Genomic DNA, 21,957 nt, shown 5'->3' on the forward strand with positions numbered 1-21,957 from the left:
TCGCATGTATTGACTTTGGTAGTGTTACAAATGTGAACAGCAACCAATCCTGGGGTATTACTCCTGTTGTATATACCTTGTTGAACAGATCTACGAGTAAAAGTATATGCAGTGTTTCTTCGTCAATGCATTTAATTAGCTCAGTGGGTATCTGATCTGGGCCTACTGCTTTTGCGGTCTTTGCATTTCTAATTGCCTGTTCTAATTCGCATATTATTATTTTCGGTCCTGTTTGTTCCTGTGGTTCTTGTTGTATCATTCTATCATCGTCGAATCCTTAGTATTCATATATAAGTAAAATTAAATAAGGAAAGACAGCTTAAACTAAATTTTGTTCGGGGCCACTACCATCGGCTAACCAAGATTTCTGCTGTTCAGCATCTTTAGAGCCGCCTTTGTGATGTTAGCGACATCTATCTAGACACAGAGAAAATCCTCAATAGGTCGTAGTGCAGAATCCTTGGTAACTATCTGTTGCCTGAGCTTTTTACAAATTTATAAAGACACAGGCCAATAAATAGCGGACATGGGAGGATCTACAATATACATCCATCACTTGCCCACTTATCTGGATAAAATTCGAACATATGTTTAGACAGCTTGGATTCAGTTCGTTTCGGGATACACCACAGGCGGCTCTAAAGATGCTGAAAAGCATAAACGTTGGTCAGCCGATGGTAGTGACCCCAAACCGAATTTATTCTAAAGCTGTCTTTACTTATTTTATTTTACTCATATTTGGATGCAGAATTCTGTCAAAATTTTGTTAAAAGTGAGCAGGTGATAGTTGTATATTGTAGATCCTCCCATGTCCGCTACTTATCGACCTGTGTCTTTATTTTGTAAAAAGCTCAGGCAACAGATAGTTACTAAGGATTCTGCACTACGACCTATAGAGGATTTTCTCGGACAGCTTGGATTAGTGCACCCTATGTAACCCACAGCTGAGTCTTATGCTTGTGCGTCACAGTGTTGCCATACTGTTTTCTTAATTTGTTTCATAATTTCAATCAATGTTAAATGTACCTACAAGAACAATAGAATAATTTTATAAGAACGTTTACTTCTCCGTCATTATACCAGGTATAATGACAAATGAGGCGTCAAATGAAAAAAAACTTAACTTTATCGGTGTTTAAAAACTCTTTTTTAATTTATTATAACATTAATCTGTTTAATTTATCTATTTATCTACTTTTTTATAATAATTTAAATTATCTTCGATTTAAAAATATTTTTACAGTTTATCTTCATTGACCTCTTTTATTTATCAGTTGATATTCTTTTTTATGACAATTTTAAGGTAACCTTGATTTAAAATGCCTCTTTTGAGGTTTTTGTATTAAAAAAACTTTACTTTATTGGTGTTTCAAAACTATTTTTTAATTTATTATAATTATTTATCTACTTTTTTATAATTAACATCCCTATATTGAGCTGTTTGTAAAAAACAAGTAATTGGACTTCGTCCTATTAGACGAAGTCGTAATTGGACAACTAAGTCCAAGGTTTTCACCCAAAGTAATCGAAAGTAAAACAAACTGGAAGTCGATATTTTAACCCTTCCTTAACTTTGCGTAGATTGATATACGATTTTACTAATTTTGATTCATATTTACTAAACTGTAAGTCATAATTGTTTAAACAGAAATGACTTCAAAATCAAAATTAATGATTCAAACTCGACTTTTCAATACACTTCGATTGATGTGTTACATGTATTTCTGCGACTATAATATGGCACTTCTGGTTAGAACCTTTTAACCGGAAATGATATTAAAACCAAAATTCTACATTTGTTCTCATCTTGCTAAGGCACGTCGAATGATATATCGCTTATACTATTTCGGTGACTTTAAAACAGTACTTACGGTTGCAAATATAAAACCGGAAGTTCGATGTCAAATTTCTCATCTTTTGGCATTCTACCTTGTATAGTGACGGAGGAGTGTTATTCGCGGTCAAACGGACAGATGGACAGACAGCCTAGGTCAAATTTCTCACCTTTAGTACCAACCTTGGTTTATAAGCTTTCATTTGACACCTCATTTGTTATTCTACCTGGTATAGTGACGAAGTTCGCGGTCAGACGGACAGCCTAGGTCAAATTTCTTACCTTTAGCACCATCCTTGGATTATAAGCTTTCATTTGACACCTCATTTGTCATTCTACCTGCTATAGTGACAGCGGAGTTATATTCGCGGTCGGACGGACAGGCGGACAGATAGCCTATGTCAAACTTCTCACCTTTAATATCATCCTTGGATTATAAGCTTTCATTTGGCACCTTATTTGTTACTCTACCTAGTATAGTGACTAAGGAATTATATTCGCGGTCGAACGGACCGACGGACACACAGCGTACGTCAAACTTCTCACCTTTAGTACCATCCTTGTTTAGTACCACCTCATTTGTTGTTCTACCTGGTATAGTGAAGAAGAAATTATATTCGCGGTCGTACGGACAGACAGCCTAGGTTAAATTACTCACCTTTAGTACCATCCTTGGATTATGAGCTTTCATTTGACACCTCATTTATCATTCTACCTGGTATAATGACGGAGGAGTTGAGTTTACAAACAGACAGACAAGACGGACGGAGGGACAGATGGACGAACGGACAGACAGACAGACGGACGTGGGTAATTCAAAGTTTTCACATTTTTTCAAAATTGGTGAAAAAAACAACATAATAAATTTTACTTAATTGGTGTTTCAAAACTACTTATTTCTTACACAATACACAATATTACAAGGTTTCTAGCAAGTTAAACTTCACAATGATTTAAAATAATCAAATAAAAACCTATCTATACATAACATATTAGAACATACCTAAAATACACAAATGATACATTTCACATAGAAATTACTATCACAAAAATTGTAATGTGATTTTCTCTAGATAGATGTCGCTAACGCGTCCGTACGCATTTAATATTTTATTTATATGCATACTGTTATATTTCTATTTGATATGAAAATTAAATTTTAATAATTATAAACAAAATTCAATTTAATATAAAATATTTTCAATTTTCTCAACCACGGGCATATAAATTTAGAACAACCTGTATACAACAAATTGTTATATTTAATTTTAAGAAGTGATTAAAAGAAACTCGGGACAATGCGCTTAGAACAAACAAAGTGAATGGCGCGTACCATTATCGTTGTTCGCGGAAGGTTCGATCATTAGCCTATGCTAAATAAAACTCAAGTGAAATCGATAATAGGTCATTATCGTTGTTCGCGGAAGGTTCGATCATTAGCCGATGCTAAATAAGACTTAGTGGAAGTAGATAATAGATCATTAAATTTTGTAATTAGTAGAAAGTAATTTTAGAATGGGAATTAACTATTTTTCTTTTGAAATCCATTAAGCATATTTAGAAAGATTAAAAATTGGTTTTGAGGAATACTGCGAATGAGAGTTGGTGGTGGAAGTTTGATTTGTGAATCTGGAAGGGATATTTAGAAAGTAGGGGAATGAATGACAAATAGAGATCAGAATGTTTTGAGCTGTCGAGAAGTGAAGTCGAGTAGTAGACGGTAGTGTACGGAGAGTGAGAAAGCCGGTGTAGTTCCGTGAGTGTGGAGTATCTATCGTGGAACGAGAGGTAGGCCAGGTTGAGAGTAAAAGAACCTCCTTGAGCCAAGAGTTCCCGGTAGCTGATTGCAGTTTCGAAAAAGGTAGAACACAGCATCACGACAGAAGCAGGAAACGAGAGCTATACGAGCTAGTTTCAGAGGAGAACATTACTGGAAGCCAGGACGAGGTTTTGATTGCAGCCAAGGATAGCAGGAAACGGGTCTTGTGTGAAGACATTCTCAGTTCACCAGAAAAAGGTCAGTCTCATTTGTTTGGACATGAATGTATGGGTTTTTCGTATTAAATACCACATTTAAAATTGAAGAAACATAATCAATAATATCAGAAAAGCTTCATCAACTTAAATAGAATTGTTGCTAATAAATCATAATATTTAAATGTTAATAAAAACTTTCGATTGGAAACCAAAAGGAAATAAGATTCCCATGTGTAAATGTTATGTTTAAGAATAATAAGATATAGCAAATATTAAGCAGTGATTGCCATTTAAATAAAATAAACAATATTTTGATTACAATTGTAACCCATATGTGTTATTATTTTACTCTTTTCTTTCCTATCCCGATTAGGAACCATTGAGAAATACTTAGAAGCCACGTATGTAAGTAATTAATTTTATAAAAAGCCCTGAGATTGAAAACATATTGATATGTGATCTGGTAAATTAATTAGATTATTATTAATGCATTGATTAAATTAAATGACATATAAAAATATTATCTCATATCAATAATCAAGATCACATCAATACTTATAAGGAAGATCTAGAATTCATGACGAGACGGTTATTTCAAACATATGAAGAGTGGGGCCTTTCTGTAAGTAGAAACATAACGCAATACTTATGCATCCGGTTTGAAGTAGAAGATCTAATAGTTAACGAACAAGAAACAATCAAGAACTGTGAGGAATATGTATATTTGGGAACAACAATCAACAAGAGTGAGCGCACCGAAAAAGAGATAGAGCAAAGGATCGTGAAAGGATAAAGGGTGATTGGATACCTAAAACCGATGCTATGGTCAAAAGAACTATCTAATCAAAGAAAACATCTCATCTTTAACTCTATCTTTAAAAGTATAGTGCTCTATGGATGCTAAACATGGCAATTTACTAAATCCCCGCAACGACGCCTACTTGCATTGGAAATGGACTTCTGGAGAAGATCAGCTAGAAAATCAAGGCTTGAAAGAATACAAAATGACCAAATCAGAAATATAGTGGGAGGCAAGTCAACCATCATAGACGAAATTCAAAGGAGACAACTGATCTGGTATGGTCATGAAGAAAGAATGGACGATGACAGACTGCCAAAACAAATTCTAAAATGGACGCCAAGGCAAAGAAGGAAGAGAGCAAGGCCGAAACAATCCTGGCTAGACGGCATTCAGAAGGCAATGTCGGAAAGGAATCCTGGCGAATGGAACGACCGACGAAGCTGGAAACTGGGAACAGGAAGGCGAAGAACGCTATAAATAACCGGAATAATAATAAAAATATGCATACTTCGATAGCTTACCCGTTGTCCTAGGTGAGCGACGGAAAACGACGCGACGCGATGCGGTGCGATGCGATACGATGCGACCAGTAATTCACGCGACGTGTGGCTTATGTAGCGTCGCTTTCTATCGCTCAATCTAGGACAAACGTGACGATGTCAATCCATTCCTATTCTTAAGTATGGGGAAGTATACGACAGTCTTACTAGAAAATTCATATTAAATTCTTAGCTTTAAAAAAGTTCCATAAACGAAGAAGAAAGACAACAAATATCATATATTTAGAGCGAAATAAATTTGGAGAGTTTCATCATTTGTATTCTAAATTAAGAAATAATCCACTTTGGTTAAAAATGTATTGTGGCTTATTACCATGCACTTTCGATTATATTATTGCAGCTGTTGAACCCAGTATTCAACTGTTAATAAGTAATTTTCAAAGATCAATTTCTATTGAGGCGACGCTGTTACTGGCTTTAAGGTATGTTAATGAAAAAACACTGGTACTATATCCCAGATAGCACATGACATCCCGAGGACGTCCGTTTCAGGTCCCAATTAAGTCCGAATGTACGGGGACCTCAATCGGACGTTCCCAGGAATTACAAATCCAGACGTCCCCAGGAAGTACGATTACGGACGTCCCCAGGACGTCTGTTTCAGGTCCCGCTAAGTCAGAATGTAATGGGACTTTAATCGGACGTCCCCAGGAAGTACGATTACGGACGTTCCTAGGAATTACGAATCCAGACCAGTTCAGGAATGGATCTAATAACCTTCAGTTATTTGCCATTTGCAATGTTGCCATACTTTAATTGTTTGATTCTTGTATAATTCCAATCAATGGTATAATATACAAAAATAGTAAGATTAATATATTATTGTGTTTTCAATTTTATCAATCAAAAGCAAAATAAAAATTAAATTATTTTTTTTTTAATAACGCGGGCACATAAATTTGATACACCCTGTATATTGAGCTGTAGATATTTCTCAGAATGTAGTTTGGATGTAAGTAGATTTCTCTTTTAATGAGCTTTCCGATGAACCATTAAAGACTTTTGTGAATAATTAAAGTGAAAATAACGATGTATTTAGATTTAAAATGGAAAAAGATTGTTTAGGGTATAGGTAATTATAAATTTCTCGAAATTGATAATTGAAAAAAAAGTTGGAATTTTAATATCTTTATTTCAACACGAGTATATGTTGGAGATTTTCTCCGAAAGTAATTAGGATTGTCGGAATAATTTTGAAAATGACTGTTTGTTTGTCGAATGGAAAAGTCGAGGTTTCTGATGCTTGGCAATGTGGAAGGGGAAAAGTAGTTAGAATGATTGAGAGAGTTTGAAAAGGAAGGCATTATGTTTTTGTCATCGCTGAGGAGCAGTTCGACGTGTTGGTGGATAAGTAGTTAGCAAATACCAGTGGTTGTTTGATAGTGGAGAATAGTGTTGAAAAGTGGAACGAGAGACAGATCAAATTGAGACGAAATACCTCTTTGATTCTGTATTATTGTGAGAGGGAGAGCAGATAATTTTTGGAATTTTGTTTTGAATCGAGTACGTGCCAAAAGAGGCCCGGCTTGTTGGAGAATTGGTGCTGGTATGCTGATAGTTTTGAAGCTGGAGAACGGAGAGGGCTTTGATCAGTAGCCTTTAACATAGTCAACGAGGGAGAGCTGTTTTGGGTCACGAGAAGACATCAGAGTGAGTGAAGCAAAAGGTCAGTCAATTTATGTGAAAGAGATTTTTATGTTCGGAAACTAAATTTTTGAGTAAAAAGCATATGAATTAAAATTCCAATATTTCAAAAAGTAAATAGTAAATATAGATAATCTTGCGAATACATAAATTTGTTTTGTTTAGTTTGTTTTACCAAAGTCATCGGGAACAAACCGATAAATTGTTTTTTTTTAACTATAATAAATTTAAGTGGTAAAAATTTCATTCGGACATCTGTGTCTACAGGTTTTTAGATTCGATAGATTTCAGAGTATTGATTTTGATAAATAAAAGACAATTCTGTATTTTTATTTTAATATTTTGCTTTATTTTTTTTCCTATTTTATCCCGATTAGGATCAACTAAGAGATACTGAACCCACGAGAGAAGATAAGTATAACGTGAGATAATTTGGATTTTTTTTATAGTATAAAAAGGCACCCTGAGATTTTTTATTCAATTTTTATGTATGATTTGCGACAATTAAATAATTAATCAAATAAATAATAACTAATATAAAATTAATAAGAAGCAGATCATAACAATATAGAGATAGATTTATAATCTAAACAAAACTTATACAGTTTATCTTCATTTATCAGTTGATCTTCCTTTTTATAACAGTGTTGGTTAACTTTGAACATAATCTACTAAATAATTTAAATGTCAATTAATGTCTTAATAGTAATCATTAATAAAAAGAATTTAAATTATCTTTTGATTTAAAAACATTTATACAGTTGATTTTTATTTATCTTTTTTTGTAACAATTTTAATGAACTTTGATTTAAAATGCCTCTTTTGAGTTTTTTCTATCCACTATTTACACTGATATTGTACTATTTACTTTTTCAAACTTTATTTTTTTGAAAATAAAAATGTATACCATTTTTATTCATTCAGTTGCGGTGCGAAACCAAAACTGTCTTAATTTTTACTCAGATCAGAGAGTGCAGCCAGCACTCTTATCGACGATTTCACCTCTTTTTAGAGGTTCATCAGAGACTGCATAGGCTGCTTTTCTCTGGCCCAGGTAAAAATCTTCGACATATCCATCTCCCACCGCAACTGACGAGATGGTAGTAGGTGCCTAGCGGCATCTGCTAAATAAAAGACTAAGTTTTTCAACCTAATAAAAATATTTGTAAATTAAATATTTTTAAAAGATTTTTAATTGAAAAACTTATTTCTTATAAAAACTTATTTATTTTTTGGTGCTTCAAAACTATTGAAGCAGCTATTTTTAAATGTAACTTTATGTGACGTGGTTATGTTTGTGAAAAAATTGAGGATACGGCAACGGTGTCATATTATGTCAAGCTGGAACCCTGCCTGGCCAATCATAGGATAGGGATTAGATTAACCGTTATAGAAGGAATGTTAGGTTCTATCCATTCTACAAAAGATTAACAACTTTCTAATGCAAAGGCAAACAGAGACAGAGGAACAATTTGTACAGCTAGATACAATACTTCAGCAAAAACCCGATTTTAATCATGGCATAAGTGTTTTTATATAAGGTAGGAACTTAGTAGGTATATTCTTTTATCTACGATTGTAGGTAAAATAATTATCAAAATTTGGAGGAGAAGGAACATAAAAAGACGCCTTATTGTTTGTTAAATTTTAATAAAAAATTGTTTGATATATAGGTATGTGTTTTTTCATTTTCTAGTGGTACATCCCGGGTACGTCCCAGGGATGTACTTGTGCTGTTTGGGATGGTACTATATTAGTTTTTATTTATTTAATAAACTATTGAGTAGCATAATTTGAATTGAAAAAAGCAACTTGCACTTGACACCGCAAGCTTGACACTGCGTCGTGTCTCGTCGCGAACAAAACAAGTTCGCACTTCGTCGCGTCTTGTCGTAGACTGATTAACCTGAAAACGTAGGCCACACACAAAATACAACCATTACGTGATATTTTCGCGTCGCGACGCGTCGTGTCGCGACTGACATGAAACTAAAACTGTCTTTCTTTAAAAGGTTTTTATTCACTCATTACACTTGACTTTGGTTATAGAACTGCTTTCTCCAGATTGAAAACTCTAATTTTTTTTCGTAAAACTTTATGGCAAGTTGTTACGCATTTTTTTAATCGTCGGAACGTTTATAGGAACTATTCTATTCTGTACCTACACTTTTTTCAAATGTATGATAATCGGTTAATTTAGTCTTGTCTTATACTACATTGGAAACGGATATCCTTATTTTCAATAATTCTGTAGAGTAGACTTCGGTACATTAAACTGTGTATACAGGGTGAGTAATAACTATAGGGACATAGACTAAGGACAGGTTATTTGGACCAAAACTATTGGGCCAAATATGCCTTAATAAAATGTTACTGAGAAAAAAGATACAGGGTGTTAAAGTTAATTTTTGTTTTTCGTTTTTTGCTAATAGTTTCCCTGTATATTTATAAATTGCTATCAAAATTGGCACAGAGGCATAATCTTAGACAAGAAATAGTATTTTATCTACAATTTTACGTTTTGTCATAGAGGGCGCCACGTGGATCATTCCTGATGATCAAATTGAGTTTAAACTTTTTCTGATGAAACTTTTTAGTAATTTTTATTAGAAAATATGACGTAAACATCATTTTTACGTAAAATTGGTACTCTTGTTTAAACATGATAATTTCAACCAATTTCGATAAAAACGCAATTGAAGATTTCAGGAACTCAGAAGGGGATATCACATAACAAACTAATAAACAAAGTTGCAACTGAAATGATTGTGACGAGGCATTTCAATCAAAAAAGTAATGATTACTTTTAAAAAATGCAACACTACACTACACTGTCACATGAAAAATAATTTACTCTGAACAAATGACATTTACCAACAACAATTATCTGACAGTCCAAAGCATACTTTTCATAAATGAAATAATATTTGAAATCCCTTTTTAAGACTCTAAGCAGTTCGACTGCGTTTTTATCGAAAACGGTTGAAATTATCATGTTTAAACAAGAGCACCAATTTTACGTAAAAATTATGTTTACGTCATATTTTCTAATAAAAATTACTAAAAAGTTTCATCAGAAAAAGTTTAGACTCAATTTGATCATCAGGAATGATCCACGTGGCGCCCTCTACGACAAAACGTAAAATTGTAGATAAAATACTATTTCTTGTCTAAGATTATGCCTCTGTGCCAATTTTGATAGCAATTTATAAATATACAGGAAAACTATTAGCAAAAAACGAAAAACAAAAATTAACTTTAACACCCTGTATCTTTTTTCTCAGCAACATTTTATTAAGGCATATTTGGCCCAATAGCCATATTTTGGTCCAAATAACCTGTCCTTAGTCTATGTCCCTATAGTTATGACTCACCCTGTATAATTTGTCACGCGATTTTCTATTTTCTACCACTATTAAACAGACAATAGCGTTCGTTTTTGAGAAGCTATCAATTAATTACACTTTCATTTTGACATTGTGAGCAATTTTATTTCCGTGTTTATCGTAGTAAACATTGTAATGTAAACCCATTACGGGCCCTCAAAGAAATTCTAATAAGAGATTGAACAGGTTGCAACACGTGTGTTTACAAGGCGAAATTAAAAAGACTAAAAGGAGGGATTCGACCGTTACTTGGTGGAATTTTATTTTATCTAACAATAGAACAGTGAAAACTTTTTTTAAACAGTTTGTCAACAAAGACACACAGTCACACACAAAGTGAGTTTCTCAAGTGGTGTATTTTTACTATGCTATGCGTCTACTCTTTATAACCTTTAATTGAATAAGTTTAGAAGGGGGAGTTGTGTGCCTCAAGTAGGTCATTAATATGTATATCTGTATTGTTTAATTACTTAAATTCCATAGATTCGAATAAAGAAATTTTTTATGTTAAAAGTATACTTCAGTGTGTTTAAATTCAAGTTTCAAAAACGCGCGTGTTTTAAAGTTGCCATGGCAACATCAACAGTTTTAAATATTGATCTGGCCTGACAGGAGTAGGTATATACCTCGTAACGTAAAATATTACTAACTAATATTTCAATAGCGTTATTCAAATATTTAAAAATCTTAATTTTTAGATGAATGTGAAAAGTACAGTCAGTATTGTTTGAAATATTTAATATACTTCCGCTTTTTAAATCACAGGAAATGCAGTTAAAATTAATATTACCGACGTTCTCGGAAGCCAATGAGGTTGTACTTTCATTAATGTCACTTCCAATAATGTTTGAGACATTCCTCTTGTAGGTAATGCTCTCTCCAACGTAACCAGTCGCCACAGCTGCCGATTTTCATCATATTTAAGTAATCAATGTTAGAACTCATTTTTAAGCAATATACAACCTGTAATGACAATTAACTAACTGTAAATGTAACAGATTGCAAATTAATTTTTGTTTTTCTCGTTTCCATAACAACGAAAGGTGTACTGATGTACAGCTGGTTCCTAAAAAAGCTGATACGACTCTTAGTAAGATTTGATCATTTTCAGCAGTGTATTTGATTGGTTTGACATTATATTATATTTATTATGACAGACAAATAATAAAATAAACAAACAAATAACTGATTGCATATGTTAATTCATAAAAATTGTCATAATTATTAAGGTCTTAATATTGATATTATTTTGAATTCTTGCAGTTTTCGCATCTTCAAAAGGATTCTCTTCTAATCTCTTTAAAAGCGTAGGTACTATCTTCATGAGCGGTGTAGATATTTTTGGTCTTCCAGAACCTTGCTTTCTTTCGAGAGTTTCTTGTTCTCTCCATCTTTTATTAATATTAAAAACTGTTGTTCTGCTTACGTTAAAATGGTTCTTTAGAGCAGATAGTGAAACACTATCTTCTAATTTCGTTACAATTCTTGCTTTTAGTTCTTTGCTAGCATGTGGAGCCATTTTTTGAGGTTGAACAAAATAAGTTATTTGTAGACAAGGCGAAAATGGCGGGTTCGTTGGAAAAAATATTCCCATGAAATTTTTTTGCATATTCACATTTGTGAGACATCCCAGAATAAGGTGCAAGAAGTCGCCCACGCGAAAAGTGGTCCAAGTTTTTTTTATCAATTTTTTTAATCAAATTTTAAAAATCAATATTCTTGTTCCGAACATTTTTTTTAGGTTTCTTGGACCATTCTGGACAAAAAAGGTCTCTTGTAATTTTTCTCTATCGTTTTCGAGTTATAAACAACTTAAAATTTGAAAAATGCGAATATTACCATTTTTAAGACTTAATAACTCGGTTAAAAATTATTATTATGAAAGTGACTAAATCAAAGTTTAACGCCCCCTACGTGATCATAAAGAAATTTGTGTGATTAATTTATTACTAAGCTGATATTTTTAATTATTAACAATGAGCGGTAACATCGTATTGACGCGGCTGTAAATGTGAGTGCTTTGGCTACGGCTCCACGGGCGGGAAATTGACGCTAGCAGTAGCAGTAAAATGAACTTAAGGTTCCGCGGAACGGAATGGGAATAGCCGAACTGAACCGACTACGCACAAGTCCTGTAGTCAGTACAGTTCGGCTATCCCTATTCCGTTCCGCGGAACCTTAAGTTCATTTTACTGCTACTGCTAGCGTCAATTTCCCGCCCGTGGAGCCTTAGCCTTTATAGTAAGATGCAGCATTGACTGCCGGAATGGCATCTCTCTCGCACTCACCTTTGACGGCCGCCTAATACGTGCATGGTGCTCATTATTATTACTCAAAAATAACAGCTTAGCAATAAAATAATAACAAAAATTTCGTCAGAGTCTCGTAGGGGGGGCTTTAAACTGTGATTCAGTCACTTTCTAACTTTCATAATAATAACTATTAACCGAGTTATTAAGGCTTGAAAATCGCCATTTTTCGTTTATTTCACTTTTAAATTGCGTATAGCTCGAAAAAAATAAACTTTAGAGAAAAATTATAAGAAACCTTTTTTGTCCAGAATGGCACAAAAAACCTTAAAAAAATTGCCCTAGCCAAAAATAATGATCTTTGCAATTAGATTAAAAAAAATGTTAAAAAAAATTTGGACCACTTTTCACGTGGGCGACTTCTTGAACCTTATTCTGGGATGTCTCACGAATGTGGTTATGCAAAAAAATCTCATGGGAATATTTTTCCAACGAACCCGCCGCTTTCGCCTTATGTATTGACAAATTTTAAGATTTGGCAGTGACAGTGACAGTATGTAAATAATAAGTATTTATCCTTCAAAATACACTGCTCAATTTTCTACAAAATACGCTTTAAGAGTCGTATCAGTTTTTTTAGGAACCAGCTGTACATCACAAATTCAACCATTTTACATTATTAGTCCTTGTTTAAATTTTTTGTAGTAATAATACATTATTTCAAAGTGTACCAATAGAAAAATAACGTAAAGTATTCCTGGATAACTGGTATTTAAGACATTTGCTCAATTTCGAAAAATCTCGGGTGTTTTAAAGACCCCAATATTTATCCACTTATACATTAATATACTAGTCAGGTGAGGCCTTTAGATATTCTAAATATGGAGAATTTTAAATTAGACAAAGGCTCAGAGAAAGAAATATAGAAGAGGACCTATGGAAAACAGAACGAAGAGGCGATTGGAAATCGAAAAATCGTTATAAATCGACATGTCGTAGTAGTTGAAAACAAAAGTTAACCCTTTAATCGGTAATCGCGCAATAAGGCCGGCATTAAAGTAATCGAATTATTTTAAAATGTAAAATTTATTTGCTCTCACATCGACTACACCGCTTTTCGGCAAAAATAGTGTCGATCACAGTGGTAACGGTTTAAACGTTGTAGGTTCAGTTACTTGAGAGATAATTATGGTCAACGTGGAAACATGCAAGTGAATCGTACTTAGAAATTATTGCTCTGGAACACGTGTAATCGAACCGTAAAATAAAATAGTTCTAGTTGTCCAATCGATTTCATATTTATTTGGTAAATACTTATAGTATTGGTATTAAAAATGGTATACATTTTTAACTTATAGTATTTGTTTGATAGTTTACTAGCGTATTTGGTGAAAAATATAAAATTGGTGCTGTTTTTTGAGTGTTGAGTGATACCCGCCTTTTGGCCGGCTTGTCGGTGTACGGTAAAATAAGTCCTTCGCGTAATTGAATAAAAGTACATATTTGTATTATTTTACTTTTATTATTTATACATTTCTTTTATTTCATTTATACATTTTTTCTTTCTATTGTAGAACATGGAAAATAATAGATCTCATAGACGAAGAAAGTATGGTGCAAAAAGGTATAACGAGCTGACAGACGCGGAAAAAAGGACAAAATAGTTACGATCTATCCACAATAACCGATGAACAAATCGACAAGATCATGAACTCTAATCTTGATTCAGATGACGAGATAGTTTACGAAGATGATGATGATAGCATAGCCAATCCGAATTATGACTACAAGGCGGATGTGCTCACAGCCGAGAACGATGAGATCATTTTTCCTGTTTACGTGAAAATATCATTGATTTGGAGTTCTCCACGAACCTTCAGTTGGAGCTAAGTAATATCACTGATGTAAGTGAAGGCTTAGTGGGTGTTTCAAAACCACATGCAAATATATCTACTTCTGAAATGGCAACATTGACATTGCCGGAACTTATAATTTCAGAAAATACATCAAAATACATTAGAATACTCAAATGGACGTTTCAGTATCACCCGTACCGTTAGCATCAAAAGAACCATTTGCATCAACTTCCACACAACTAGCAACAACCACTAAATTCAAACCAAAGAAAAAACCCAGATCCCCGTTACCAACTGTAGAAGCTACGGGACCACAAATAGTACCATCAGCGGGGGGCTTCACTGACACAGGCATGCTAATCAAACACGAAAAGTCACAATGCAATACTAATTTTTTCTCTTTCTTTGAGTTGACCTCATTGAATCTCATATGGGGCGAAGTGAATTGCGCATTAAAACAATGGATGCAATGAAACGCATATTTTACCATTTTCTGGATATAGCTGTCACAAATGCGTTAATTTTGTATCAGATCATATAATGAAGATGCTGCGAACAGACGTTAAAGAAGAAGGAGCTTCACAAGAAAAAAACATGAGACTATTCCAATTTCGTGTGAAAATTGCTCAAGCTCTGTGCTCTTCTGTTGAGAAGAGACCCATTGGTCAACATTCAAATTCACCGCTCACTACTAATAGTACTAAAGCTGGTATAAAGGCAGCGCATCCTATTGAAGACGTATGGAGTAGATCATGTTCCTGAATGGATTCCAGGTTGTAAAAAGGCTTAAATACTGCAAGAAATCAGAAACACACACTTTCTGCCTGAAATGTCAACTATGTCATTTCGGTGCCAAGAATTGTTGGAAAGACTACTACGTCCTTCGTTAATGTATTTCTTTCATTAGTATTTACCTGTTAATTTTTTTATCAAGTTTATATCAATAACAGTTTAAATGTTTTTATCTACTCTATATCATATTATGTATAAGTTTTTAGTTTGTGAAAACTGTCATTATACATAGCAGTGCGTGAAGGGATTTAAAGTGTGCGTGAAGTAACAATGTATTTTAAATGGGATTTACTTTTCGCACTGTTTTAACCTTCGCGTTGTCATGGTGACAATCCTTAACTTTCGCGTTGTCATGGTGATGACAATATAAGCAATGAATTACAACAAAAGTTTTGACAGTTTTGTGGTTTGAAAGTAGTTAGAATTTTTAAATGTCAAAGTTCTAAAAACAGCTTTTTTTATTTGTTTATCGTAGATAAAATATTGTATGAAACTGTGCGTGAAGTACTTTTTGCGAACTTAAGCGATTTGTAACACTCGCTCCGTTGCCGCTCGTTAAAAAGCATACTTCGCGAACTGTTTCATAAATAACTATTATAAGCAATAAAACGCTGGACGGAAGGGCCGCCTGAGAACTTTATCGTACCGATCTATTATCGTTATCGTACTAGATACTGGCATTCTATAAAAATAACAGAGTTACTCGTTATTTTGATATTTTAGAAACACCTTGTATACTTGAAAATATTTTATGGTTCTACGCATCATTAATTCCTGCATTTGAGAAAATGTTCGGGGACACACTATAGATTATTACATAAATCAATAGAATATTAGTCATACTTTCATTTCAAATTAGTTCATTTTTCTGAGAAATTAATAGTTTACAATATTTACATTTTACTGCATGGATTGTAATAAAATTTTGGGAGTAGCCCAAAGCCCTATCTCCTAATTCAAAGTCTATCCTATATACTGGGGGCGGTTCCCACCACTTCTCGGGGATAGAACATTTTTAGAACACAAAGAATTTTAAGAAAATTTAAAAATGCGCTCTATAATTTGATCTTATTTTTTTCACCCGTCCAACTTTTTGAAAGTAGAAATAACACTATATTAAGGGGTATTGCAAAAGAAAAACAATGCATTTAAATTTTGGTGAATGAGGGGTTAAATGTATGTACTTCTCATTTTTCCTTAAAGTACATTAGTCATATCTTTTTTTTGCACCATATCTCGCTTAGTTTGAATGTAACCGACATTTAACGGTGCTCGTTTTAAAGGCCTTTACAAACACTACAAAAGCATGAGCACTTTGAGCATGCACCAAAAGACAAACACTTTTTACGTACCATATCTCTTTTTGTATTATAAATAGAAAATTTACGAAGGAACGAAATTCTTTTTTATTTATAATCTTAAAAAAATTTTATATAGTGTTTTTAGTTTGATGCATAGTTTTTAAGGTATTCACAAAAAACCGTCCGAAAACGTGTCATTTTTGAATGAAAATGGCCAATTTTCAACTACGCATAACTCAAAAAGTGTTGAGTTCTCAAAAAAAAGTATAGATCAGTTTTTGTTTAAAAATAGGTTCTCTAGCCACTTCCATGCTTATTTTGATCAACAAATTTTCCACCCCCTTGAAGGGGTGGGAATTGCCCCAAGATAAAAGCGCCATAGTATATAGGGTAGATTTTGTTTCTTGAGCTATTCCCTACTTACTGTGAAAATATCAAGTACATCGATGTAGTAGGATGGAATTCGGAGCCAAATACCCTCACTGACTGCCCTATAATAATGCTCTGCTATGATCGCGTGAGAAGGGACACACACAAGATTCTAGCAAAATTTCAACTTTTCGAGTTTTTGAGTTACAGCAACGAGTTTTATGTCATTGGAAAGGTAATTTTACATTCTTTCAAAATATGTAAAAATATACAGGGCGTATCTAAAAAATTAAGATTTTTTTCAATTCCGGTTCAACCGGAAGACATATTGTGGGTAAAATTTATTGTGCTAATAGATAATAAAGTACTATATATGTCTGCCAAATTTCAAATTTTAGTTTATATTAAAGAGAAAGTTACGGGCACTCGAATATTTTTTATAAAAAATTCATAACTCCCCTCCTATGAGGAGTTAAGAGATCTTACTAATGTTATTCAATTTACCGATAGGCTATCAAAAATATATCAAAAAATAAACAAATTCCTTGGAGTCATTTTTGAGAAAATCTAGTTCAAACTTATGTCAAATTTTCACCCCTTAAATATAGGCAACCCATAACTTTTTCTGAAAAACAATAACATTCTTGTTACAGCCCCATCTTTATGCTATATAAATGTTTTTTCAAATTAAATTTATCTTAAACAAGTTTTTAGATTGGTAGGGAAATGTATCGGGTGGGCGGTCGGCCATGCTGGCCGCCATTTTGGATTTGGAGATGTCAAATTCCGTATTTCTATTTAACTGTCGATGAGCTAACTTTAAGTTAAATTTCATTCGTTTAGGTCAAAATTTGCAAAAATGGGCCCTCCCAAATAACCCCCCTATTTCGGCGCCCCTTTGAGAGGCTTTTTTTTCAAAAGCTTAGTTTCTCAACAAAATTCTCTTAAACTTACTCATACCGAATTTCATCGAAATCGGTCCAGTAGTTTTTGCTGGGCTGTGGCGACTTGCGTACGTACATAGGTACGTACATACGTACGTACGTACGTACATACTTCCGACATGTTTTTTTATTTGCTTTTTAGACTCAGGGGGACTCAAATCGTCGAAAAAAAGTGAAATCTGAAAATTTTTTTTTGCACGATCCTATAACTTTATCTATTATACTCATACCGCGTATGTAGTACGATAAAGTAAAAAATAACTAGTTAATTTTTCCCTGGAGAACGGTATACCGACCGTACGGCCGGCATTCTTCTTTTTTACTTTGTGGCTGAGTCAATAACGATATCAAAAAATTAACTCTCCATTCGTGTTTCACGTAGCAAAATTGTCACGAAACCCAAATTTTCAGAAAGGTGAACCTCCTATTTCTATTTTGCCGATTAAAGGGTTAATAGTGTTTTACTATAAGCTTGGATGGAAAATGTTGCATATAAACCTGGATCGAAAAAAATTTATTGGAAAACTAAAAATTAATTAGAGATAATAATAAGTAGATGAAGCCTAAGCCAAGCCGCACACCAAAGAAATATGAAACGAAAAACATGAAACATGAAACGAAAAACATGTTTCATTAAACTAAAACACTGCTAAATAAATCTCAAAGTCCGCCTACCAATGAAACTAGTGTGATTCATGCTCATGACACATTTTTATTTTCGGAGAGTTTCATAAATGGCCGGACGTATATTTGTTTAGCAGTGGTTTATTTCCATGAAACGTAATTTACGTTTCATGTTTCTTTGATGTGCGGCCGGGCTTAAAGACTATAAAATTATAAGAGAGATGAACTGTAAGCCCGACCGCACATCAAAGAAACATGAAACGTAAATTACGTTTCATGGAAATAAACCACTGCTAAACAAATATACGTCCGGCCATTTATGAAACTCTCCGAAAATAAAAATGTGTCATGAGCATGAATCACACTCGTTTCATTGGTAGGCGGACTTTGAGATTTGTTTAGCAGTGTTTTAGTTTCATGAAACATGTTTTTCGTTTCATGTTTCATGTTTTTCTTTTCATGTTTCTTTGGTGTGCGGCTTGGCTAACGTTATAAACGATTATTTTTTTCAATATTTTCGAAAAATTATTTTATGCGTAATTTCTTTACATTTCAATTTTTTTACTAACTCAGTTCAATTCAGATTTACTCTTCGTATAACTCTCAGAGTACATTGTGTTGTTCTTCTCTAAAATATCGAAATGTGATATATTATTAGTGAAACCGTTGATCCTTGTCAATGAGGTTGTCCGCAATTATGTTTACATTCAGTGCAGAAATATTTAAATAGGGTTTTCTTGAATCATGTTTCATTTTCTGTTGTAATTTCAACCAACCGTTTGAGTTAAGTTTGATTTTGATATTTATATAGATATATGCTTCAGTAATTCATAATTATTTTTCATTTTTATATTTGCTTTAAAACCTTTCTTTCATTTGCGTTGTTTTATTTTTATTTTATAATTGTATATTTTCTGAAATAAATATATTGCCAAGGTATTCGCAACACTTTTTTGAAACCCACAGATTTTTGAAACAGACATTTAAAAACATTTCATTCATCCTCAAATTCAACATTCTTTAAACGACATTCATGGGTAGAGTGAAAACATAAAATAGCTAGGAAGTATTCACCTGAGCAACAGTACATAAAATGGCAGTAACTTATGCAAGCAGCTTACTTCAGAAAAACCATAATTGAGGTTATGCTTTTCCGTATTTTCCTTTGTGAAGGTCCATGTCTGTGCTCCATATCTAAGTAATGGCATAACACATTGATTATCTACTTTTGTGCGGAGGTATTGGGAATATTTCTGGTTTTTCAGGATATAGGTAGCTCATTTTTCCGAATGTCACCCATGCGAGTCTTATTTTCCTCTTAATCTCTGCTGTTTAATTTTCTTTACTCAGTTTCATAATTTGCCCTAGGTATATGTACTCCTTGACTTTCTGTATTGTACTTGTTCCTGTTTGCATGGTTTTGTTGTTCTCTTCTACGTTTGTCATATATTTATATTTAGTTTTTGTGTAGTTTATTTTTGGACCTATCTCGTTTGCTTCCTTGTTTTGTCTGATATCAACGCTATGTCATCCGCATATCTCAAGTTATTCAGCATTTGTTGATGTCCATTGATGTTGATTCCTTTGTTGTGCCATTTAAGTTTTTTGAGTATATCTTCTAGTGCTTGTATAAATAATTTTGGGAATATTGTGCCCCTTGCCTAATTCCTCTATTTAGTTTTATTGGTTTGGTGTTTTTGTGTGGATATTTTACTGTGACTGTTGCTTTTTCATAGATGCTTTTCAACATTTCTGTGTATCGATAGTCGATCCATCCATTTATTAGCGAGGATTGTATGGCCCGGTATTCAATAGTGTCAAAGGCCTTTTCAAAATCCACAAAAGCAATATATAGCGGTATTATATTATATTCATTAGCGCGTTCAGTGAGTATTTTTATTGTTAGCAAGTGGTCTGTTCTGCTGTATGTCTTTCTGAATCCAGCTTGAGCTCGACATTGGTATCCGTCTCGTTTTGCTGTTAATCTGTTTGCTATAATTTTTGTAAGCAGTTTATACATGGTGTTCATTAGTGCTATTGGTCTTATAATTATTCAGATAAGACTTCTTCCTTTTTGAATAGATAAGATCTTTCTTTTTGAATAGAAACACTGTTATTGCTTCATTCCAGTTTTCTGGTATTGTTTTCTCTTGAAGTATTTTGTTCAACAGTAGGTATGTGTGTCCTAACACCAGTTGTTAATCTCCCATACATGTCTCTCACAATCTTCACCTATTTACCGAGAACTCCTTTTTTATTGACCTTACACCACAGATTCTCTCGGGGAACTGTAAATGATTTCTCAAGATCAATGAATACCATATTATGAGCGATTGTTTCTTTATCACTGGATTTTTCCATTAAGTGTCTTTTAATAAAAACTGCATCTGTTAACAATCCGTCTTGCATCTTCTTGCATATTCATTCTCTATTCGTCTGGAATTTGTCCCACTTCCATAATTCTATTAAATAAACCTGTTAGTCAACTTGTTCCTGTTTCGTCTCAAGCTGTCCGAACTTCCCCAGGAATATCATCTGGTCTCACTTCTTTACCATTCTGAATTTTTGAAGTGTTTAAACAATTTTCTTGTTTGTTATTTTGGTGGCCATTGCTGTTACTTTCTACGCTAGCTGAACTGGTTTTCTGTCAAAGTCGTCATTTCATAAACTACATATTAAAGTACTTTTTACATCGCTTTCTGCGATTATTATTCCTTTCAGTCTTTAAAACAGTATTCCGGTCAAATTTCTAACCTTTAGTACAATATGTGGGTTATAAACTCCTCTCATTCGTCACATCATTTGTCATTATTTTATCTGTTCTAATAAAGGAGGAGTTGTGCTCACAGACAGACGGACGGATCAGACGGACAGACAGACAACAATAATTCGGTGTCAAAAATTCGGTGTTCGGTGCAAAAATGGCTTTTGCCATTTTTATTAATATAAAATTGTTGAAAACAAAAAATGACGATAAAACTGAGGGCGAATTTAAACTATATTTAAAAAAACTGTTACCTAAAGCCTACCCTTAACCAGTTACTTTAAATAAAGTGTTAAAAAAGGTATAAGCATTTTTAAATAGTCGATGTTCGTGTCGGTAGGTGTATATTCAAATTATCAATACATATTTTAATTCAAGTAAACCTTTCCAATAAAAATGCTAATAGACTCGGCATTACGGAAATTAACACAAAGCTGAATAATTTAGTAGGAAAACTGATATTCAGCTGATATTTAGTTTCGAAGGTTTTACGTCTTTTTAAACGTTAATATTTTATTGATATAACTGATACTGATAATGCTGTAGTAAACTTGAACTGATACGGGTAATAAAGATATCTAGTAATATAAAAGTACGTATGTATGTATAAAGATATAAAGTACATCAATCATATAAATGAGTGCATGCAAAAGACCTGATGAACTTGCTAAAGGGAAATCAGTTACAAAATACATATATATTGTAGGTCTCGAGCTGGGCCTTATAGTCTAAGAGCTAGAGCCGAAAAATCATCGTCATAAGTAATATGGAGTTTGGCATGTGAAATGTGTCTATTTTATATTGATAATTATGACCCCTTTCAGGCTGACACCTCAGTGGATACAGGAAGTAGCA

The sequence above is a fragment of the Diabrotica virgifera genome, chromosome 1 (genome assembly GCF_917563875.1).
Source record: "Diabrotica virgifera virgifera chromosome 1, PGI_DIABVI_V3a".
NCBI classification, from domain to species: Eukaryota; Metazoa; Arthropoda; class Insecta; order Coleoptera; family Chrysomelidae; genus Diabrotica; species Diabrotica virgifera.